Source organism: Pleurodeles waltl, chromosome 3_1 (genome assembly GCF_031143425.1).
Source record: "Pleurodeles waltl isolate 20211129_DDA chromosome 3_1, aPleWal1.hap1.20221129, whole genome shotgun sequence".
NCBI classification, from domain to species: domain Eukaryota; kingdom Metazoa; phylum Chordata; class Amphibia; order Caudata; family Salamandridae; genus Pleurodeles; species Pleurodeles waltl.
Window position 1 is genome coordinate 1,777,261,624 of NC_090440.1, and position 25,870 is coordinate 1,777,287,493.

Genomic DNA, 25,870 nt, shown 5'->3' on the forward strand with positions numbered 1-25,870 from the left:
GCCCCTTGTTCCAGAGGAGCTCGCAGAATCCTATGCCATTGATTGGGCATTGGCGCAGGCACCCCATTATATTGCAACCACGTAGGATGGGACAAAGATTCCCCCTACCATGTAATTCCTATTAAGAACCAACCCCGACCTCAACCCCAGTATTCTATTAAACATGATGCTAAAGCACCTGTGAGGGAAATCCTCACACAACTGGAGTACCAGGGTATAATCGAACCTTGCATCTCCCCAATGAATAATCCTTTATTCCCAGTAGCTAAACCGGACCATTCATACAGAATAGTCTTAGACTACAGACACCTAAACAGTCATACACACACATATGCTATACAAAATTGACATAGCACAGCACTTATGAACAACATAGTGCGCAAAAAATACAAAACTACACTGGACATTTCCAATGGTTTCTTCTGCCAAAAGAAGGCGCCAGACAGTAGAGACTTAACAAGTTTCAGGGCACTAGGCTCCCGGAAAAAATTCCAAACGCTAAAGCGTTACATCCACGATGGATACAATGACCAACGTCTTTGACAGCCACTGATGTTGACTACATTTTTTACAGAAAATTATAAACTCAAGAATTTTTGCGACATGAACTACAATACCCAGTTCTAGCAAACACACTACCTATCAATCAGAATTAAAGAGTCATGTACACCGATGGCTCAGCGCAACCTACAATTAGCACAAAGCATCATTACTTTCGCAGCTTTAAGTGGCTCCATTGAGGATAATACATTTTGTCCCCAACATACGTTTATGCAAACCCTAGGGGATTGCACAGCACAACTAGCAGAGATAAAGGCTCTGGCGAAGGCACTGGAACACACGGATCCTGCACATCTTGTCTGTGATTCATACTACTGTGTCCAGTCCTTCAACCCCTTCTGTGCCGTGGACGTAATGGTTACATCCACCGGCACAGTGCTCATGTGCAGAGGACGTAACCATTACGTCCTCGGCACTGAGCTCAGAGGGAGCGCTAGCGCTCCCTCTGTGGGCTTCCCTCCCACCCCCCCCCAAGGCAGGGATGGAAGGGGAAGCCCTTCCCCTTCCACCCTTGTTACCCCAAGGGACTCATCAGAGGCCACTTCCCCATCATGCTGGAAGCTCATGCTTTGCATTTCTTTTTCAATCATGTGATGGGGGCCTGAGAGGCTTCAAAGGGAAGGAAAGGAATTTCCTTCCCTTTGAAGTCTCTCAGAGCATTTCAGAAGCCGGATCGTAAAGCGATCCGGCTTCTGAAATGCCCACTAGACACCAGGGATTTTTCTGTAATTAGAAATTGGCTGGGCAAGGGTCGCTCCCCAGGGGTGCAATTTTTTTCAAGGCCTTTTCTGCCTCCCTGGGGCAGATTGGCCTATTGTTATTAGGCCGATCTGCCCCCGGGGGCAGAAACCACCAGGCACCAGGGATCTTTTTTGTTTTGAGTTGGCGAGCGACCCCTTAGGCAAGGGTCGCTTCCTTAGGGGGCACATTAATTTAGGCCATTTCTGCCCCCCATTGGGGCAGATAGGCCTAATTTTATGTGGCCAGTCTCCCTCCAAGGGGGGCAGAAACCACTAGACACCAAGGAGGATTTTTCTATGGAGAATTCACGGAAGGGGAGCGACCCCTTAGGCAAGGGTCTCTCCCTGGGGTGGGGGGCAAATTTATTTTAGGTCATTTCTGCCCCCCATGGCTCCTCTCTGATTCCAGAACTTTCTGTCACCGAAATGAGAATTAAAACTGCACAGGTTTTCTAGGTTTCCCTAGGTGCCGGCTGAGCTAGAGGCCACAAGCCACAGCTAGGCACTTTGCAAAAAACAGCTCTGTTTTCTTTGTGAAAATGTGATGTGTCTACATGTTTTGGGGCATTTCCTGTCACTGGCGCTAGGCCAACCCCCACAAGTGAGGTACCATTTGTATCGGGAGACTTGGGGGAACACTGGGTGTAAGGAAATTTGTGGCTCCTCTCTGATTCCAGAACTTTCTGTCACCGAAATGAGAGGAAAAAGGGTTTTTTTGGCCAAATTTTGAGGTTTGCAAAGGATTCTGGGTAACAGAACCTGGTCAGAGCCCCACAAGTGACCCCATCTTGGATTCCCCTAGGTGTCTAGTTTTCATAAATACACAGGTTTGCTAGGTTTCCATAGGTGCTGGCTGAGCTAGAGGCCAAAATCCACAGCTAGGCACTTTGCAAAAAACAGCTCTGTTTTCTTTGTGAAAATGTGATGCGTCCACGTTGTGTTTTGGGGCATTTCCTGTCGTGAGCGCTAGGCCTACCCTCACAAGTGATGTACCATTTTTATCGGGCGACTTGGGAGAACGCTGGGTGTAAGAAAATTTGTGGCTCCTCTCAGATTCCAAAACTTTCTTTCACCTAAATGAGAGGAAAAAGTGTTTTTTTGGCCACATTGTGAGGTTTGCAAAGGATTCTGGGTAACAGAACCTGGTCAGAGCCCCACAAGTCACCCCATGTTGGATTCCCATAGGTGTCTAGCTTTAAAAAATGCACAGGTTTGCTAGGTTTCCGTGGGTGCCGGCTGAGCTAGAGGCCAAAATCCACAGATAGGCACTTTGCAAAAAAGAGCTCTGTTTTCTTTGTGAAAATGTGATGTGTCCACGTTGTGTTTTGGGCATTTCCTGCCGTGGGCACTATGCCTACCCCGACAAGTGAGGTACCATTGTTATCGGGAGACTTGGCGGAACGCTGGGTGGAAGGAAATTTGTGGCTCCTCTCTGATTCCAGAAGTTTCTGTCACTTAAATGAGAGGAAAAAGTGTTTTTTTGGGCCACATTTTGAGGTTTGCAAAGGTTTCTGGGTAACAGACTCTAGTCATAGCCCCACAAGTCACCCCATCCTGGATTCCCCTAGGTGTCTGGTTTTCAAAACTGTGCAGGTTTGCTAGGTTTCCGTAGGTGCCGGCTGAACTAGAGGCCAAAATCCACAGCTAGGCACTTTGAAAAAAACAGCTCTGTTTTCTTTTTGAAAATGTGATGTGTCCACGTTGTGTTTTGTGGCATTTCCTGTCCCGGGCGCTAGGCCTACCCATGCAAGTGAGGTACCATTTTTTTCTGGAGTCTTGGGGGAACACAGAATAGCAAAACAAGTGTTATTGCCCCTTGTCTTTCTCTACATTTTTTCCTTCCAAATGTAAGACAGTGTGTAAAAAAGACATCTATTTGAGAAATGCCCTGTAATTCACATGCCAGTATGGGCACCCCGGAATTCAGAGATGTTGAAATAACCACTGCTTCTCAACACCTTATCTTGGTGCCGTTTTGGAAATACAAAGGTTTTCTTGTTACCTATTTTTTACTTTTTATATTTCAGCAAATGAATTGCTGTATACCCGGTATAGAATGAAAACCCATTGCAAGGTGCAGTTCATTTATTGGTTCTGGGTACCAAGGGTTCTTGATGAACCTACAAGCCCTATATATCCCCGCAACCAGAAGAGTCCAGCTGACATAACAGTATATTGCTTTTAAAAATCTGACATTGCAGGAAAAAGTTACAGAGTAAAACGTGGAGAATAATGGCTGTTTTTGTTTCACCTCAATTTCAATATTCTTTTATTTCAGCTGTTATTTTCTGTAGGAAACACTTGTAGGATCTACACAAATGACCCCTTGCTGAATTCAGAATTGTGTCTACTTTTCAGAAATGTTTAGCTTTCTGGGATCCAGCATTGGTTTCTCACCCATTTCTGTCACTAACTGGAAGGAGGCTGAAAGCACAAAAAATAGTAAAAATGGGGTATGTCCCAGTAAAATGTCAAAAATGTGTTGAAAAGTGGGGTTTTCTAATTCAAGTCTGCCTGTTCCTGAATGCTGGGAAGATGGTGATTTTACCACCGCAAACCCTTTGTTGATGCCATTTTCAGGGAAAAAAACACAAGCCTTCTTCTGCAGTCCTTTTTCCCATTTAAAAAAAATAATAATTTTTCGCTGTATTTTGGCTAATTTCTTGGTCTCCTTCAGGGGCACCCACAAAGTCTGGGTACCTCAAGAGTCCCTAGGATGTTGAAAAAAAAGATGCAAATTTGGCATGGGTAGCTTATGTGGAGAAAAAGTTATGAAGGCCTAAGCACGAACTGCCCCAAATAGCCAAAAAAAGGCTCGGCACAGGAGGGGAAACACCCTGGCAGCGAAGGGGTTGATGAATACCTGCATTACTGGTGTCAGAGTGGTTTCAGAGATTCTAAGGGCAACACCATCAAACACAGACATCTGTGGGGGAAAGTAGCGGATCTGAAGGAAACGCTACCAAATGTCCATGTTGTACATACACTTGGACACAAGCACATTGGAATACATGTTGCTGGGAATACACTGGCTGATGAAGCCGCAAAGTCGGCAGTAGCTACGGCCACTGTTGCTGCAATGACCCGCTTAGGTGCGAAACCGGATGAAGACAGGTGGGCTGCCGTGAAAGCTACGGCTGAAGGTACGCCCTACCCAAAATCATTTCCTACTAAATAGTCCTACCAAATGGGAGGCTGCTTATAGGCTGAGGTCAAAATTCCAGGCGTAGAGGTTCGAGAAATTCCCAATAAGGACATAAGACCAGAGTTGATTAAAGCAGCGCATGAGGGGGCAGCATCTGCCCATGCAGGTGTGGCAGCTGCAATATCATTGTTACAAGCCCGTTTTTGGTGGCCAGGCCTATACAAAGAGGCCAAGCATTATGTCCTCTGTTGTGACATCTGCCAACAAATTAAAGATTCCACTGCTAAACTCCCACCGCAGACACCCCTCCTAATTTTAAACAAACCATTACAATGTGTGTACTTGGACCATTGTGGTCCCCTAACACCAGACCGTGTATACAAATACATTTTAGTCGCTGTTGACTCCTGCTCCAGATATCTATGGGTGTGGCCACAACGCTCGGCTGACGCTCAGACTGTTATTATCGATTTGCGAGTCTTTATCGGTACATATGCAGTTGCGGCTTTCCACTCGGACCAGGGCCCTGCTTTTGCCTCAAGGGCATTCAGGGACACCATGGCTTCGTTAGGGGTCCAACTTCGGTACTAGTGGAACGATTAAACTGTGATTTAAAGCAGTACTTAACAGCCAGAATCTCAGGTCCAGGTCGTAGTTGGCTTTATCACCTGTATGGAGTCCAGAGATCACTTAACAATCTGCCTACAAGGTCCCTGGGGGGTCGTACTTCAGATGAGTGCCTGTTCGGAACCCAAATATATGTTTAAAATCTTGATGGCCCTGGTGTGGAGGCGGCAGAAACACCTTTTGACATAAATGAATATGTCACTGTCTTACAGGAATTGCAACAGTTCCGTGACGACAACGCTTCTGCCAGTGCTGCCTCCACAGGAATTAAGGATGTACCTGTAATGCCCACATGCTGGATTCCTAAAGTTGGAGATCTAGAACACGAAAAGGATGCTGTGAAAAAGGAGTTTGGTCCGTCTTATCGTGCACCAGTCCCAGTCTTGAGAATACACGGTACGAGAATTGTCATTCTACCACAGTTGGCCGGTGCCAAAGAAAACCGCTTTGTATCCATCGACAATGTCAAATTACACCACGTGGCTGATCCTGCACAGCAGACCGAAGGGAACATCCAGTAGTTCCCGAATCCCTCTCACTAATGGTCAGGAAGTTACTTTACAAGTTGTAAGCAGCAACGCTAATACCTCTCCGAACTTGGGGAGGGTGGAAAATGATCTTGCATTAGTTCCACTAACGTCTGTTTCAATAAATAATACTGAAATAATTGATTGATTTGACACAACTTCAACACAGACGGATGGCGTCGTTTATTTTGAACCACCGCAGGAAATACCCACCGGTTCTCCACCTACAAACACAGCTCCAGATTTTGCATGGACTGCTTCTGGATACTTAGCTGACATCAACGTCACAGTTTCAGAATCATTTGCTTCTTCTATACCTGAACTGTCAAAAACACGTAAGCTGATAAACTGGCTTAAATCAAATTAGTCTATTTTTCCATGGAACTATCTGTGGCTGTCTTTGACTGTACTGGCTTTACTTCTTTGGATTGGGTTTGTTATAACATTCTTTTTATTGATAAATGGTAATTTTCTTCCTGAAAGATCTACAGTCGAACTGGTGATGAGGTCCTAAAACCACATTTTTCTTCTCACAAGGCCTGCAGAGACTTGTCCTTTGTAAACATTTCCGCTATACCAATTCCTGATGGGATTGTTTGAGATAAAGTAACATTTGATATATGGCCCCACAGAGGTCATTCAAATACCATATGTGTTTAAACTTTCTATGAACGATGTAATAATACCTGGAGTTGTTTCTGATGATTGGGATGTGAAAACAGTTGATTCTATAATGACCGAATTGCAGTATGACACTGTATTTAAAAACAAAGATGTTTACCAATCTAAGGAGAATTATGGTGATATGTTTTGATATAATTATTATGGGCACCATTTCATCCACAGAGCAAGTACCCCAAAGACTGTTTTTAATTACACACAATGGGAACATTGTCCTACTACACCACAAGGGAGTTCTAAAACATACTCTGATAAGTTTGCATATTTCTCTGGGCACAATATTAAAAATGCTGAGTCATAATTTTTTTAATTGCCTTCAATTGAAAATGTACGAATATTATTGAATAATATGAAATGTATTTATTCGGATTCCTTTGGCTTTATTTAGAGCATGCTTGATACCTGCTCAAATGATATTTTTAAATGAAACTGTACAACAAACAAGTTGTTTAGGCTTAGCTAAGATTAAGGAATTAAACGCACCTAGTATTGCTGCCCCTGCAAAATTTCATAAATGGCAAAATTATATCAATGCAACTGATGATCAGCTTGATGAATGGGTCGAGAATGGTAGTTTAATGCTTCACTGTCACATCCTGTCGGGTGGTTATTGTGGCTAATAGATACCAAAAGGTGGCATGAGCGTTTTATAAGCTCCACTGGGGTTTTAGAACCAATAGACCAGACCCTAGCTATATATCATCCGAACATGCGGGTATTGTAACAACATGCAGTGTAGGTGTAGGGAAATTATGCCAGCAATGGTTAAAAAGTTCCTCACTAGATGCGGTTAGAGAACACCTCATTCTCCTGTCTAATAACACTGATTTACAGGACTTTCTGTTAGGCCCTAGGAAAAAACACAGAGGGCGCTTCTTATATGAAGTATATAATGAAATTTGGAAGCTATCCCAACAAGAAGCTGCTGCCCGGTTAAGGCAAAAAGACCAGGAAAACTTACAAAAGGCATTAGCTGTTGTAGATAATGGGATTAATACCCTGTCTGACCGGATATACACCCTAAATAACATTTTCTCTTCTGCAAAAGACATAATACAAACTGATATGTCTTTGTTACATCATGGACAAAGTCAACTGAGATCCATTATGCAGTTGGTGGACACTTCAAACACTGAAAGCCGGTCGCGTTCCCTGGCAACACGTTAGCGCAAGGGACATATTCTCTACACTTAACTGAACACGACAGCAACAACTAATGGCGAGGAAAGAAGCAACATATGTCATGCTAAACATCGAAAAGTTCGAAAAGTTGCCTTTTACTGTGGCCGAAATACCATCTGCTGAATGGTTAATACACGGGGTCATTAATCTGCCTATTTCTACACTACAATTCACGTCCTGTGTGAAACACATTCCGGTAGGCAGATATGAAAAGCTGGGAGATAGTTACATCCATGAGGTGTGGGAGCTACCCTTCTAGTACAAATGTCTCAGTGGCATGAAAGAGGTCTTTCTTAGCTGTAGTAAATGCGAGACTTCTGTCAGCCATTCAATGGTTTGTAAACAGCTGTCCTTGCACGGGGCATGTAATGCATCTGCAGTGAACGTGGCTTGTTATCTGAAGGGAGTTCCAGTCCCCTTTATTAGACCTGCGTTCCAGGTGCTTTAGAATGGCAGCTATGTTCGCCTCAATGGTGAAGACTGTTGTGGGATGCGAGCCGGAATAATTTATGTTGTTTCAGTCTCTAAGATTGTTACATGCTGCGGGAATGTACTTTTTCCTCCGACTAAACTAAAAGAGGTAGCTGATAACTGGCTTCATATTGCTACTTCTAATGTTAATTTTGACAAGTTGAGCAGACTCAAAGCTTAATTGTTTCAAAAACATGTGGCCCGCACATCTGCACGCGAGACCTACGCACTTCAGGTGGCAAGGTCGTCAGCAGAGATACAGCCCTCATTATGAACACGGCAGTAACCACCGGCGACGGCGAACAGAAGCCCGCCATTAACGGTGAACAGAAACCTGCCATATAATGATGCAAAAATCGGAAACCGCCAAAAATCTCCCTGCCACCAGTCACTGCCAGGACCTTGTCGGTGGAAATGCTGGCCCTCCCACCCCGCCACCGCTGAGCACCCAAACACCCCCCCCTCCAAATAATGAAGCACAAATCACTGCAGTGGTTAGTGGAAGCCGAACGACCATTGGCAGTACAGACCGTCACGGGCAGCAAGTGAACCCAACAATAAGAAATGCATACATTGGTAAGTTTGAAACCCACACACCGGACACAAATCCACAACACTATAAAACACTCAAAGACACACCCCACAATCCTTTACAACGAAATTAGGCCAACTAATACAGAGAACTCCAGAAGCAGACACCGAAAGCCACAATTCACGATGCAGACACCCAACCACACAAGAGCACCCTTACCTAGATCCACAACACTCACCATGGCACCCCCCAAACACCCACGCTTCACAGAAAGGGAGCTAAGGACCATGGTGCATGAGATCCTGAAGGTGGAGCCACAACCTCAACAACATCAGCCGTGGCCAACTGTCCCCACACCTGTGTATCCAGGCCACAGACTGGTGGAACACAAGTACAGAGGCCACTGTCACCCCCTACCAACAGGCAGGAAGATGATGGCCCCAGTACAAGTGATACTGTCAGACCTGTGCAGAGGACACAGGCACAGGGGGCTATGCCCTGTGGGAGGGCATCAGTGGCCCGGGGGAAGCCACAGGATGGATGCTGCAGCCCATGATGTGATCTCTGAGGTCCTGGGAGAATATCACCATACCCAGGACAGATCGGCCGAGATAGCATCCACCCTGGAGCAAAGTCAAAGGATGCAGCTAGCACACCACCAAGAGGCCATGGAGCAGTGGAAAGTGCTGCACCTTGTCCCAACACAGCCTGAGTCCCACACAGACCAGGACACCCCTACTACAGGCCAGGATACAGACCGGACAACAACAGCATCAGCAGCAACTGCACAGGTATCACCCTCTCAGGACACACAGGGGACATCCATCTCAACCTGTACCGGCCAACACCAGGTGCCGAAACAGACCCTCAGGCCCTGATATGGCACAGGAACACCTGCCAAAAAGAAGGCCCCCTCAAAGAAGTGACTCTGGCAAGAACTGTCCTACAAGTATCCCACTGAATCAACTACCAAACCATGTGAAAACAACAACAAACTCCTGTAAACATTGATGGACCTACCACTACTGCCAACATTGCTGTGAACATGTTGCCATATTGTTCAACCACCAGTAGGCCACTCCCATCACTGTAATCTGCACGATTTTATCCCTGCACCAAATAAAACACATTTTCACCTGTTACAATGTCCCCTATCATTAAGTTGAAACAAAGTGAAGTATGGATGCAACTGTATGATAACTCTTTTACTGTTATCTGATTAGCAGGAAATGCACCACATGCCTTACATGTTGTTGTGCCTACAGATGTGTTGAAATTTAATACTATATTGTAATCTGTCCTATGCAGACCTGGTCACAGTGGCAATGAGTATTGACCCAACATCCCCATAGATGACAAGGCACACTGACAGAATGATGCACAGACAACAATCTCATCCAAGTGTCCCGCAAAGTTAATGGAAGCAGATTTGTATCAGTTGGGTCCCGGTCTGTACATCTTCCCCCTCCTCATCATCACTCTCATCCCCTCTCTGAGGAAGCTGGTCTGGATATACAGCACCCTCCTCCTCCAAGAGGGGGATAGAATTTCTCACAGCCACGTTGTGCAGCATGCAGCAGGCCACCACTATTCAACACACCTTTTCAGGCCCATAGGCCAGGGAACCGCCAGAGATATGTAGACAACGAAATCTAGCCTTCAGGAGACCTATTGTGCGCTCTATCACCCTCCTAGTATGGCCATGGGCCTCATTGTAATTCCTCTCTGCATCTTTTCCAGGATTCCTCACTGGTGTCAGGAGCCAACACAAGTTGGGATTGCCAGAATCACCTAGAAAAAGGTGCAAAACAGGACATTCATTGACAACCCTCAGAGGCAGACAGCCTGGCTGTCTGCTATGTGGCAATTTGTGTCAGAAACACCTACCTATGATCCACCCTCTGTCCTCTTGTAGTTGTTCCATCTTGTGTGGCACACTACTGTTCCTCAGCACAAAGGAATCATGGACTGATCCAGGGAACATGACATTCACATGTGCGATGTACTGGTCTGCAGTACACACCAATTGAATGTTCTTGGAATTAAAGTTCTTCCTGTTTCTGTACACCTGTTCACTCACTCTTGGGGGGATGATAGCTATGTGGGTGCCATCGATGGCACCTATCACATGGGGTATGTTGGTAAAGGCATAGAAGTCCGACTTAATGGCAGGGAGGTCAGCACTTTGGGGAAACCTCACATAGGACTGTAGGTATCGTACAAATACATTCAGGAATCTGGACAGTATTATGCTAAACATTGGCTGTGAAAAACCTGCACCCATGCCCACTGTCACTTGAAATCAGCCTGTGGCCAGGAAATGGAGTGCAGAGAGCACCTGCACTTCAGTAGGGATGGCATGCTGATTACGATTTGCTGGTGTCAGTGCTGGATCAAGTAATGCACAAAGTTCAGGAATAGTTGCACGAGTGAGTCTGTAATTGATAATGATGTGACGCTCCACCATGGTCTGCAAATCAACAAGTGGTCTGGACACCGATGGGGGCCTTCCTCGCCACAAGGGTCTGTACCCAGGAGGAGTTTAAAACACGTGTGAGGAACACACATACATCTGCACACATTGTTTTTCATTCAGCACAGCTGGCATGATTGTAGACAACACTAATGCTTAGTGTGTGTGATATTACAGCAACATGACCAGAATGATATATTAGGACTGGTCAGGTGAGGTAATGTATTATGTTACATGCCTATGGGTGTTCAGGGGACAATAGGGCCTGCATTGTGCAGATGAGGGTTTTATAACTGCGTAGTTAAGGGCAAAATGTCTGCCCCCTGTAAACCAGAATTGTTGTGGTAGAAGTGACCTCATACCGCTAGCGGTTGACGTAATAGAGTAAGGCAGTGTTTACCGATGTGTGCAAATTCATTGGTTAACATGGTTGTCAATGGGCAATCTTAGCGTATCATGATCGCCGCCGGTGGTGACGGTGCACACCGCTGCGGTGCGTATGCAAACTTGTCACCCCAACTTCTTACTGCTGTTTGAAATGTCTGTCCCATTGTGGACGTATAGCCAGCTGTATATGATTGGCCAGTGTCTGACCTCAGTGTTATTTTTCTGGGTGTCCCATATAGGTCAGCGCCCACCAGAAGAGGGCACATTGGCATGCCATTGCCAAGGAAGTGCGGACCCTGGGGGTCTACAACCGGCGGAGCACCCACTGCAGGAAGAGGTGGGAGGACCTGCAGCGCTGGGCAAGGAAGATCTGCGAGGCCCAGCTGGGGAAGTACTCCCAACGAGGAAGGGGTGCACATCGGCACTGACCCCCCTTATGCAACGCATCCTGGCGGTGGCGTACCTGGATGGGCACTTGAAGGCTGCACAGCAGTCACAAGGGGGTGAGTACATATACCATGTTTTGGCCCCTTGATAGATGTGTGTGTGTGTGCATTCATATTTAGGCTGTCTAGTGGCAGGGACTCTGACTGATGTCCATCTACATAATGGCCCCCATGGGGAGTAGGGGTGTTTGGGTCAAGTCTGCAGTACGTCAGGTCCTTAAGTTAGTTGTGGAATGGCTGCAGATCAGGGTTCTGGGCACTGGTCAGGGGCATAGCCATGTGTATAGCGGTAAGGGCTGCCTGGTGGAAGGTTTTCTGGGTGGGTGTATGTGTGACCCACTAATGTACCTCCATTCATCTATTTATAAGTGTCTCTCCTGTTTTGTCCCCCATCCCTGTTCTCTTGTGTTGTCTGTGTACATCTGCATCATCTGGCGAGGGAGCTGAGGCACCGGCAAGTGGGGATGCAGCGGCCCACGGATCCTCGGAGGCAGAGTCGTCCGACGCCAAGGGGACCAGTGGGTTGGAGGGCGAGGGGAGTACCACGGGGGAGGCAACTACCACTGGAGGTGACTCCAATACCTCCTCCGATGGGGGCTCCCTGGCGGTGGTGGACCCTAGTGGGCCCACCCCTACTGTTCCATCTTCCGCAACCCCCCATACCAACTACCAACACCGCCCTCCCATTTGCTCCCCACCGAGTTGCCTGTGCCGGCTCACCCGGAAGGGTGGGCATCTCCTTCGCCCCAGGCACCTCATCCCCTGCCCCAATCAGCCCTGCTGCCCTCACGGAGGAGGCTCCTGAGAACTATCTCTGTAGGGCAGACAACCATCATCAATGCCATCCAGGGGCTAGCATCAGAGGTGCAGCAGACCAATGCCTATCTGAATGGCATTCACGGTGCCGTGTCTGACCTACAGAGATCTTTTCAGGCTCTGGCCTCCTCTTGGACGGCAGCTAGTATCCCTGGTCATTCTGTCCCCCCTCCAACCACCTCTACCACTTCCAGCACCCCACTCCCTTCACCCGTCCAAAGCACACATTCTGACATGCAGGCACACACCTCAACACACAAGAAGCACACTTCAAAACACAAGCACCACACCTCCCACCACAAGCATACACACAGCCAACATACACATGCACACACACCAACATCCACTTCCCCCAGTGTGCCCACCTCTTCCGCCTCTACATGCACACTCACAGTCACTGCACCCTCATTCAATGTTGCTGACCCTATTCCAGCAGTCACCACAATTGCACACATCCATTCATTCATCCCAGACACCACACTTGCACTCACTACAACGGCTTTAGTTGACACATTCAGCACACTCACCAGACTAGCAGACACCCAGACGACATCCATTTACACTGGCAGCCTGTCTTGTTCCACTGTGTCCACCCCCTCTCCTCCCAAGACACTCAAATGCACCAAAACACACACCCATCACACATCCACCACACCTCAGCATACTGTCAAGTCACCTGCCCTCACATCACGCACACCTACACCTGTCACAACCACTCCCTCTACCACCACTCCCACGCCTTCCTCCAGGTCCACCCCAATTGCACCTAAGAAACGTTCTCGTCCCTAAACGTGCTCACCTCCTTGCCCTATCCACTCCTCCCACGTCACAGCCCGCCCCTGTCCACCCTTCCCATTCCCGTGCCCCTTCCCCAGAGAAGAAGAAGCCCCGTGCAGAACTAGGTCCATCTGCCACCCCGGTCCAAGCCCACTGCCCCACCTTCCAAGGGCAAAACGAAAACCCCCTCCACCTGCCACAGGCCATTGGCCTTCTAAGCACTTCTGTTGCTCAGTGAGCATAATAAAGGTTATTGTGTGGCCTGTGTTGTTAGAGGCACACTCGGGAGCTGTGTCTCGTTTCATTGTTTGGGGGTGTTGGGCACATGTATGTACTTTAGGCAGGTTGGATTTGCCTTGTGTCGGGTAAGTACCTCTTGTATATGGCCTGTGCTGCTGTGAAGGGTTGTGGGAGCGTTGCAGGGTGGGTGGAGTGGATGCTTCTTCCCTTGTTTAGTAGGTTGTGGTACTTACCTTTGTCGTCTTTGTCTGCGGTCTCAGTTGTGGAGGTATATGGCAAGGAGCAGGGCTGGCATGATCTGCAACTCTCTCTCCATGTCTGCTTCGGCGTGTTGTGTGAGCCTCCAGTGAGTGTTTCCTTATATTTGGTTAGTTTCCGCCTGGCTTTGCGTGGCGGTGGTTCCTGTCCCGGAACTGACGGCAGTCTAGTGGTTCATTATTTGATGGGTGGGTAGGGCCTTTCCGTCGGCCTGTGGGCGGGCTCTGCCGTCGTTGTCGGCACTCCTCTGCTGGTGGTGAGTGGTTTTCAGGATGCCTGGGTTTCAGTTGGTTCATTATTTGGCGGTTCGGACCGCACGTCTGCTGGCGGTTGTTACCGCTACCACCGGCGGTGCAGTGTTTACCACCATGTTTTTAATGAGGGCCACAGTCCCTTTTAAGTACCAACTTTCTGAGACACTTTGGTGAACTCGTGGGACGAATATTTAATGCGTCCACCACTACTAGAAATCACAAATTTCTTTAAAGCTGTTGGTTCTGGTTTTGTTCACACCTTCTTCTCCATATTCTGTTTGATACCATCAGCCATCCACTCAATATTCTCCAGTATTTTGGGGGGATTTCCAATAACTTTGGCTATAATACTTGGTATTTTGCTATTGCTATTTTTTATGCGCAAACGCTTTTCCGCAGCAACAAGGAGGAATGATAGCGCTCCCATCATCGCAGCTGTGTCGAAAACACATGATGCAGTACTTTGGAGCAACACTCCTGGAGCAATTGGAGTGTGACTGGTACCTGTCATTCAGACCGGTTTTGCATTGTGTGCAGCCCGTGTTTCGGTGCCTTTGGTGCTCTTTCGAACATGCACTGAAAGTTTGTCTTTCTACACAGCGCTTGCTTTCATTGGACGCTGATCTGTTGATGTTCTCGCTGAGGGTTCATTACCGGACGTGTGCGTTGAGGGTGCGTTTGCTACGGGAAGCTGTTTATATGTTGCCCTTCCTGGAGGATGCGTCTCTGAACTCATTACAGGGCACACCACTGAACGCTGCTGCCTTGGCTGAGGCTCAGGCTATAGAAAACGACTGCTCCTTGGTCCTTTTCGGCAAGGCCTTTCTAACTTTAACACCTGCTGAAGTGGAAGATTTCCTGTCCTCCATTGTCCCGGATCCAATTGGCAACTTTCAAAATGACTCTGACTCTTGAAATTCAACCCCTTTTTGCGCCACATGTTAACATTTTAAATTGTCCTTTCATATGTGCTCATGTGTCCTTTTAACTTGTCATTATTGACACCTTTTACACATATATCTTAGGTTGAGTTTTAGTAACTTTGATATATTCAGGCTTTGAACACACCTTCAACCGACAAGAGAAGGATGTTGTGTAGCCATTTTAGTTATAGCTCCATGCACGCTATTTTAGCACATTAGGCCTGCCACTGTGCACTTGAACCTAGATATATTTGATTCAGCTTCATTTATTATTTTTAACAATAGCCACTTTTGCGGTCTTGTTTTAATTTCTCTCTATCTAGCTGTTTTCGCTCAGTCCAGCACTATGTTCTCAAACAAGACATTCTTGCTCACTCTGTGCTTCGTTCAAGGCCGTAGTGACATAGGTTGACAATGAACGTGGTAAATGTTTTGTCTCTGGTATTCATAGAATAACACACATCCTTACGTAGGGACATTTTCCCAGAACATCAGCTGTTTTATAATAGAAACACTTCTTCGTCCCTTACACATTAGAGGGAGATTCCAGCCAGAGGACCACGACTGTATGCTGATTGCTGACCGCTTCGCTACAGCTGCTTATGCAGACTTCAGGCCCTTGCTCAGGTATGGGGGATGATGTATTCCCAGGGGAACCTGAAGGGCAGAATTAGAGCTTAGCATCCTGTGCTCTATTATAGCCTAGGTAGGAATTTGTCCATTGACTCTAGTGACAATATGGTAGCGTTATTTCCATGCTCCACTCTCCTTGTCACAATCCTAATCCTTTCATGCTGTATCGTCCTGATTATTGCACTACATGCTTTGCTATCTAAGATGCAGTTGTTTCATTAAAACCTTATTGAAGCATATACTGCCTCTGTTTGTCATTGTGTATGTGAGACTAATGTAACTCAGAGAAAACGAATGAGACCCGAGTCACCACGATTTTCTTGAGGAGTCAATTATGTCATGCGCTCGGGTGCCCAATCATCCCTGCTCTTGGGTAGAGATGAGGCACTGCTAGTTAGCTGGAGCAAAACCCGGATTAGGGCGACAGGTGTCGGAGTGGGTTCAGACTCAGTCCCCCACACCACAGGCGATTCTGCCACTCAAAATCCAGTAGTCTCATTAGAATATTGAGAGCCTACGTGACAGCATGTGGCCAAAATGAGTCTCCAGTGGCATGACTTGGCCTGAAGGCCTTTGTTCATTGACTACATTAGGGGTGGATACTAACGTAACTCCATGACCTAGTACATTTGTGAATTTTGTCTCATTGTCAATGTGTGTCATTGACTTATGACAGGTTGTAGGAAGTTGGCTCGGTAGGTACTATTTCAAAGTAAGAAATAGCATACACAGAGTCCAAGGGTTCCCCTTAGAGGTAAGATAGTGGCAAAAAGAGATAATTCTAATGCTCTATTTTGTGGTAGTGTGGTCGAGTAGTAGGCTTATCATAGGGTAGTGTTAAGCACTTGTTGTACACACACAGGCAATAAATGAGGAACACACACTCAGAGACAATTCCAGGCCAATAGGTTTTTGTATAGAAAAATATATTTTCTTAGTTTATTTTAAGAACCACAGGTTCAAGATTTACAAGTAATACTTCAAATGAAAGGTATTTCATGTAGGAACTTTAGGAACTTTGCATTAGCAAAATAGCATATACAGTTTTCACATAAATGACATATAGCTATTTTAAAACTAGACACACTGCAATTTTCAACAGTTCCTGGGGGACGTAAGTGTTTGTTAGTTTTTGCAGGTAAGTAAACCACCTACGGGGTTCAAGTTTGGGTCCAAGGTAGCCCACCGTTGGGGGTTCAGAGCAACCCCAAAGTTACCACACCAGCAGCTCAGGGCCGGTCAGGTGCAGAGGTCAAAGTGGTGCCCAAAACGCATAGGCTTCAATGGAGAAGGGTGTGCCCCGGTTCCAGTCTGCCAGCAGGTAAGTACTCGCGTCTTCGGAGGGCAGACCAGGGGGGTTTTGTAGGGCACCGGGGGGGGACACAAGTCAGCACAGAAAGTACACCCTCAGCGGCACGGGGGCGGCCGGGTGCAGTGTGCAAACAAGCTTCGGGTTCGCAATAGGAATCAATGGGAGACCAAGGGGTCTCTTCAGCGATGCAGGCAGGCAAGGTGGGGGATCCTTGGGGTAGCCACCACTTGGGCAAGGGAGAGGGCCACCTGGGGGTCGCTCCTGCACTGGAGGTCGGATCCTTCAGGTCCTGGGGGCTGCGGGTGCAGAGTCTTTACCAGGCGTCGGGTCTTTGAAGCAGGCACTCGCGGTCAGGGGGAGCCTCGGGATTCCCTCTGCAGGCGTCGCTGTGGGGGCTCAGGGAGGTCAACTTTGGCTACTCACGGTCTCGTAGTCGCCGGAGAGTCCTCCCTGTGGTGTTTGTTCTCCACAAGTCGAGCCAGGGGTGTCGGGTGCAGAGTGCAAAGTCTCACGCTTCCGGCGGGAAACGTGTGTTGTTTCAAAGTTGCTTCTTTGTAGCAAAGTTGCAGTCTTTGGTGAACAGAGCCGCTGTCCTCGGGAGTTCTTGGTCCTTCTAGATGCAGGGTAGTTCTCTGAGGCTTCAGAGGTTGCTGGACCCTGGGAACGCGTCGCTGGAGCAGTGTCTTTAGAAGTGGGGAGACAGGCCGGTAGAGGTGGGGCCAAAGCAGTTGGTGTCTCCGTCTTCTCTGCAGGTTTTTCAGTTCAGCAGTCCTCTTCTTCATAGGTTGCAGGAATCTGAGTTCCTAGGTTCTGGGGAGCCCCTAAATACTGAATTTAGGGGTGTGTTTAGGTCTGGGGGGTTAGTAGCCAATGGCTACTAGCCCTGAGGGTGGCTACACCCTCTTTGTGCCTCCTCCCTGAGGGGAGGGGGGCACATTCCTATCCCTATTGGGGGAACCCTCCATCTGCAAGATGGAGGATTTCTAAAAAGTCAGAGTCACCTCAGCTCAGGACACCTTAGGGGCTGTCCTGACTGGCCAGTGACTTCTCCTTGTTTTTCTCATTATCTCCTCCGGCCTTGCTGCCAAAAGTGGGGCCCTGGCCGGAGGGGGCGGGCAACTCCACTAGCTGGAGTGCCCTGGGGTGCTGTAACAAAGGGGGTGAGCCTTTGAGGCTCACCGCCAGGTGTTACAGTTCCTGCAGGGGGAGGAGTGAAGCACCTCCACCCAGTACAGGCTTTGTTACTAGCCACAGAGTGACAAAGGCACTCTCCCCATGTGGCCAGCAACATGTCTGGTGTGTGGCAGGCTGCTAAAACTAGTCAGCCTACACGGATAGTCGGTTAAGGTTTCAGGGGGCACCTCTAAGGTGCCCTCTGGGGTGTATGTTACAATAAAATGTACACTGGCATCAGTGTGCATTTATTGTGCTGAGAAGTTTGATACCAAACTTCACAGTTTTCAGTGTAGCCATTATGGTGCTTTGGAGTTCGTGCATGACAGACTCCCAGACCATATACTCTTAGGGCTTCCCTGCACTTACAATGTCTAAGGTTTTGCTTAGACACTGTAGGGGCATAGTGCTCATGCACTTATGCCCTCACCTATGGTATAGTGTACCCTGCCTTAGGGCTGTAAGGCCTGCTAGAGGGGTGGCTTATCTATACCTGTAGGCAGTGTGAGGTTGGCATGGTACCCTGAGGGGAGTGTCATGTCGACTTAGTCGTTTTATTCCCACTAGCACACACAAGCTGGCAAGCAGTGTGTCTGTGCTGAGTGAGGGGTCCCCAGGGTGGCATAAGATATGTTGCAGCCCTTAGAGACCTTCCCTGGCATCAGGGCCCTTGGTACCAGGGGTACCAGTTACAAGGGACTTACCTGGATGCCACGTTGTGCCAATTGTGGAACCAAAAGTACCGGTTAGGTAAAGAACACTGGTGCTGGGGCCTGGTTAGCAGGCCTCAGCACACTTTCAAATCATAACTTAGCATCAGCAAAGGCAAAAAGTCAGGGGGTAACCATGCCAAGGAGGCATTTCCTTACACAACCCTCCCCCAAACGAAATAGGATGAGACTAACCTTTCCCAAGAGAGTCTTCATTTTCTAAGTGGAAGAACCTGGAAAGGCCATCTGCATTGGCATGGGCAGTCCCAGGTCTGTGTTCCACTATAAAGTCCATTCCCTGTAGGGAGATGGACCACCTCAACAGTTTTGGATTTTCACCTTTCATTTGCATCAGCCATCTGAGAGGTCTATGGTCAGTTTGAATTACAAAGTGAGTACCAAAGAGGTATGGTCTCAGCTTCTTCAGGGACCAAACCACAGCAAAGGCCTCCCTCTCAATGGCACTCCAACACTGCTCCCTGGGGAGTAACCTCCTGCTAATGAAAGCAACAGGCTGGTCAAGGCCATCATCATTTGTTTGGGACAAAACTGCCCCTATCCCATGTTCAGAGGCATCTGTCTGCACAATGAACTGCTTGGAGTAATCTGGAGCTTTAAGAACTGGTGCTGTGCACATTGCTTGTTTCAGGGTGTCAAAGGCCTGTTGGCATTCTACAGTCCAGTTTACCTTCTTGGGCATTTTCTTGGAGGTAAGCTCTGTTAGGGCTGTCACTATGGATCCATATCCCTTCACAAACCTACTGTAGTACCCAGTCAAGCCAAGGAATGCCCTGACTTGAGTCTGGGTTTTTGGAGCTGCCCAGTCCAGAATAGTCTGGATCTTAGGCTGGAGTGGCTGAACTTGGCCTCCACCTACAAGGTGACCCAAGTAAACCACAGTTCCCTGCCCTATCTGGCATTTGGATGCCTTGATAGAGAGGCCTGCTGATTGCAGAGCCTTCAAAACCTTCTTCAGGTGGACCAGGTGATCCTGCCAGCTGGAGCTAAAGACAGCAATATCGTCAAGATAAGCTGCACTAAAGGACTCCAAGCCAGCAAGGACTTGATTCACCAACCTTTGGAAGGTGGCAGGGGCATTCTTTAAACCAAAGGGCATAACAGTAAACTGATAATGCCCATCAGGTGTGGAGAATGCTATCTTTTCTTTTGCACCTGGTGCCATTTTGATTTGCCAGTACCCTGCTGTCAAGTCAAAGACACTTAAGTATTTGGCAGCACCTAGTTTGTCAATCAGGTCATCTGCCCTTGGAATGGGATGGGCATCTGTCTTGGTGACAGAATTAAGTCCTCTGTAGTCCACACAAAACCTAATTTCTCTCTTTCCATCTTTGGTGTGAGGTTTGGGGACTAAGACCACTGGGCTAACCCAGGGGCTGTCGGAGTGCTCAATGACTCCCAATTCCAGCATCTTGTGGACTTCCATTTTGATGCTTTCCTTAACTTGGTCAGACTGTCTGAATATTTTGTTTTTGACAGGCAGCTGTCTCCTGTGTCCACATCATGGGTACACAGGGGTGTCTGACCAGGGGTTAGGGAAAAGAGCTCAGCAAACTGTTGCAGGACCTTCCTACAGTCAGATTGCTGTTGGCCAGAGAGGGTGTTTGAGTAGATCACTCCATCAACTGAGCCATCTTTAGGGTCTGTGGAGAGGAGATCAGGGAGAGGTTCACTCTCAGCTTCCTGGTCCTCATCTGTTACCATCAACAGATTCACATCTGCCCTGTCATGGAAGAATTTCAGGCGGTTTACATGGATCACCCTTTTGGGGGTCCTGCTAGTGCCTAGGTCTACCAGGTAGGTGACGTGACTCTTCTTTTCTAGCACTGGGTAAGGGCCACTCCATCTGTCCTGAAGTGCCCTGGGAGCCACAGGCTCCAAAACCCAGACTTTCTGCCCTGACTGAAATTCAACCATTGCAGCCTTTTGGTCATACCAAAACTTCTGGAGCTGTTGGCTGGCCTCAAGGTTTTTACTTGCCTTTTCCATATACTCTGCCATCCTTGAACGTAGGCATAGTACATAGTCCACTATATCTTGCTTAGGCTCATGAAGAGGTCTCTCCCAGCCTTCTTTCACAAGAGCTAGTGGTCCCCTTACAGGATGGCCAAACAGAAGTTCAAAGGGAGAAAACCCTACTCCCTTCTGAGGCACCTCTCTGTAGGCGAAAAGCAGACATGGCAAGAGGACATCCCATCTCCTTTTGAGTTTTTCAGGGAGCCCCATGATCATGCCTTTCAATGTCTTGTTAAACCTTTCAACAAGACCATTGGTTTGTGGATGGTATGGTGTGGTGAATTTGTAAGTCACCCCCCACTCATTCCACGTATGTTTCAGGTATGCTGACATAAAGTTTGTACCTCTGTCAGACACCACCTCCTTAGGAAATCCCACTCTGGTAAAAATACCAATGAGTGCTTTGGCTACTGCAGGGGCAGTAGTCGACCTAAGGGGAATTGCTTCAGGGTATCTAGTAGCATGATCCACTACTACTAGTATGTATTGGTTCCCTGAGGCTGTGGGAGGTTCAAGTGGACCCACTATGTCCACACCCACTCTTTCAAAGGGGACCCCCACCACTGGAAGTGGAATGAGGGGGGCCTTTGGGTGTCCACCTGTCTTACCACTGGCTTGACAGGTGGCACAGGAGACACAAAACTCCTTGACCTTCTGGGACATGTTGGGCCAATAGAAGTGGTTGACTAATCTCTCCCACGTCTTGGTCTGTCCCAAATGCCCAGCAAGAGGAATGTCATGAGCTAAGGTTAGAATGAACTCCCTAAACTCCTGAGACACTACCACTCTCCTAGTGGCACCAGGTTTGGGATCTCTTGCCTCAGTGTAAAGGAGTCCATCTTCCCAATAGACTCTATGTGTTCCTGTTATTTTTCCTTTGGACTCTTTAGCAGCTTGCTGCCTTAGGCCTTCAAGAGAGGGACAGGTTTCTTGTCCCTTACACAACTGCTCCCTTGAGGGTCCCCCTGGGCCTAGGAGCTCAACCTGATAAGGTTCTAACTTTAGAGGCTCAGTTCCCTCAGAGGGCAGAACTTCTTCCTGGGAAGAGAGGTTCTCTTTTTCTTGTTGTGTGGAAGCTGGTTCCCCAGTCTTCTTTCCTTTTCTCTTGGAGGGTTGGGCCCTTTTCCCAGGCTCCAACACCACTTTTTCACCCTGAGCCTTGCACTGTTCCCTTGTCTTGACACACACCAGTTCAGGGATACCCAGCATGGCTGCATGGGTTTTTAGTTCTACCTCAGCCCATGCTGAGGACTCCAGGTCATTTCCAAGCAAACAGTCTACGGGGATATTTGAGGACACCACCACCTGTTTCAGGCCATTGACCCCTCCCCACTCTAAAGTTACCATAGCCATGGGATGTGCTTTAGTCTGATTGTCAGCGGTGGTGACTGGATAGGTTTGTCCAGCCAGGTATTGACCAGGGGAAACCAGTTTCTCTGTCACCATGGTGACACTGGCACCTGTATCCCTCAGGCCTTCTACACTTGTCCCATTAATTAAGAGCTGCTGCCTGTATTTTTGCATATTAGGGGGCCAGGCAGCCAGTGTGGCTAAATCCACACCACCCTCAGAGACTAATGTAGCTTCAGTGTGAACCCTGATTTGCTCTGGGCACACTGTTGATCCCACTTGGAGACTGGCCATTCCAGTGTTAGCTGGAGTAGAGTTAGAAGTGGAACCTTTCTTGGGACAGGCCTTGTCTCCAGTTTGGTGTCCAGGCTGATTACAGCTACGACACCAGCCCTTTTTGGGATCACAGTTTTTACCCTTGTACCCAAAATTGGATTGTGAAGAGGCTCTGGGCCCACCCTCCTGTGCAGATTTTTGGGGCCCTGTAGAAGACTCTTTACTATTTTTCCCTTTAGATGTCTCAACACTCTTCCCCTGGGGAGTCTTTGTGACCCCTTTCTTTTGGTCACCCCCTGTGGAAGTCTTGGTCACCCTAGTCTTGACCCAATGGTCTGCCTTCTTTCCCAATTCTTGGGGAGAAATTGGTCCTAGGTCTACCAGATGCTGATGCAGTTTATCATTGAAACAATTACTTAACAGATGTTCTTTCACAAATAAATTGTACAGCCCATCATAATCATTTACACCACTGCCTTGAATCCAACCATCCAGTGTTTTCACTGAGTAGTCAACAAAATCAACCCAGGTCTGGCTCAAGGATTTTTTAGCCCCCCTGAACCTAATTCTATACTCCTCAGTGGAGAATCCAAAGACCTCAATCAGGGTAGCCTTCATGAGGTCATAGGATTCTGCATCTTTTCCAGAGAGTGTGAGGAGTCTATCCCTACACTTTCCAGTGAACATTTCCCAAAGGAGAGCACCCCAGTGAGATCTGTTTACTTTTCTGGTTGCACAAGCCCTCTCAAAAGCTGTGAACCATTTGGTGATGTCATCACCATCTTCATATTTAGTTACAATCCCTTTAGGGATTTTCATATGTCAGGAGAATCTCTGACCCTATTTATGTTGCTGCCACCATGGATGGGACCAAAACCCATCTCTTGTCTTTCCCTTTCTATGGCTAGGAGCTGTCTCCCTAAAGCCAATCTTTTGACCATCCTTGCTAACAGTAGGTCATCTTCACTGAGGCTGTCCCCAGTGATTCCAGAGTTGCTGGACCCTCCTGTGAGAGAACCAGTATCTCTGACTATCACATTTGGAACCAGGGTTTGAGGAGCCCTGATTTCCCTAACTAGGACTGGAGGTGGGACTTCCTCCACATCACTAGTTTCCTCCTCTGGGAGGTCATCCTCAGAGGGGTTGTTCTTGGCAAACTTTGCCAAAAGCTCCTGGAGCTGTAATTTGGTAGGGTTTGAACCAGTTTTAATATTTTTTAATTTGCAGAGAGACCTTAACTCTCTCTTCCTAAGATGTAGGTAAGGAGTGGTGTCGAGTTCCACCACATTCTCTTCTGCATTAGACATTATGGGGGTCATTCCGCCAAGCGGGAACCGCCAATTGGCCGCTCCGCGGTCAGAAGACCGCGGGGGCCATTCTGACTTTCCCGCTGGCCCGGCGGACGTCCGCCAAGGGAGCGCCCGCCGGCCCAGCGGGAAAGGGCCTGCAACACTGAAGCCGTCTCCGAATGGAGCCGGCGGTGTTGCAGGTGTGCGACAGGTGCAGTTGCACCCGTCGCGCTTTTCACTGTCTGCTAAGCAGACAGTGAAAAGCATAATGGGGCCCTGTTAAGGGGCCCCAGGACACCTGTTCCCGCCATCCTGTTTCTGGCGGTGAAAACCGCCAGAAACAGGCTGGCGGGAAGGGGGTCGGAATCCCCATGGCGGGGCTGCTTGCAGCGCCTCCATGGAGGATTCGCCCAGCCGGGGCTAATCCGGCGGGAAACCGCCGGACCCGGTTTTCCGACCGCGGCTTTACAGCCGCGATCGGAATGGGCAATGAAGCACTGCCAGCCTGTTGGCGGTGCTTCAGTCGTTCGTGGCCTACTTTTTGAGAATCTAAAACTATCTCTAGAACTTAATTCAAACTTTTACAAAACTTTTAAACTCTAAAAGAAATGCTAACAGGGACTAACACAAGGCCCTAGCAGGACTTTTACAAATTTAGAAAAATAGCTCAAATTTCAAAAATCAGTTTCTAATGACAATTTGGGGAATTTAATCGTGTGATCAGGTATTGGCTGAGTAGTCCAGCAAATGCAAAGTCTTGTACCCCACCGCTGATCCACCAATGTAGGAAGTTGGCTCTGTATGTACTATTTCAAAGTAAGAAATAGCATGCACAGAGTCCAAGGGTTCCCCTTAGAGGTAAGATAGTGGCAAAAATAGATAATTCTAATGCTCTATTTTGTGGTAGTGTGGTCGAGCAGTAGGCTTATCAGAGGGTAGTGTTAAGCACTTGTTGTACACACACAGGCAATAAATGAGGAACACACACTCAGAGACAATTCCGGGCCAATAGGTTTTTGTATAGAAAAATATATTTTCTTAGTTTATTTTAAGAACCACAGGTTCAAGATTTACAAGAAATACTTCAAATGAAAGGTATTTCATGTAGGAACTTTAGGAACTTTGAATTAGCAAAATAGCATATACAGTTTTCACATAAATGACATATAGCTATTTTAAAACTAGACACAGTGCAATTTTCAACAGTTCCTGGGGGAGGTAAATGTTTGTTAGTATTTGCAGGTAAGTAAACCACCTACGGGGTTCAAGTTTGGGTCTAAGGTAGCCCACCGTTGGAGGTTCAGAGCAACCCCAAAGTTACCACACCAGCAGCTCAGGGCCGGTCAGGTGCAGAGGTCAAAGTGGTGCCCAAAACGCATAGGCTTCAATGGAGAAGGGTGTGCCCCGGTTCCAGTCTGCCAGCAGGTAAGTACCCATGTCTTCGGAGGGCAGACCAGGGGGGTTTTGTAGGGCACCGGGGGACACACAAGTCAGCACAGAAAGTACACCCTCAGCGTCACGGGGCGGCCGGGTGCCGTGTGCAAACAAGCGTCAGGTTCGCAATAGGGATCAATGGGAGACCAAGGGGTCTCTTCAGCGATGCAGGCAGGCAAGGGGGGGGCTCCTCGGGGTAGCCACCACCTGGGCAAGGGAGAGGGCCACCTGGGGGTCACTCCTGCACTGGAGGTCGGATCCTTCAGGTCCTGGGGGCTGCGGGTGCAGAGTCTTTACCAGGCGTCGGGTCTTTGAAGCAGGCAGTCGCGGTCAGGGGGAGCCTCGGGATTCCCTCTGCAGGCATCGCTGTGGGGGCTCAGGGGGGTCAACTCTGGCTACTCACAGTCTCGTAGTCGCCGGGGAGTCCTCCCTGTGGTGTTTGTTCTCCACAAGTCGAGCCGGGGGTGTCGGGTGCAGAATGCAAAGTCTCAAGCTTCCGTCGGGAAACGTGTGTTGTTTCAAAGTTGCTTCTTTGTTGCAAAGTTGCAGTCTTTGGTGAACAGAGCCACTGTCCTCGGGAGTTCTTGGTCCTTCTAGATGCAGGGTAGTCCTCTGAGGC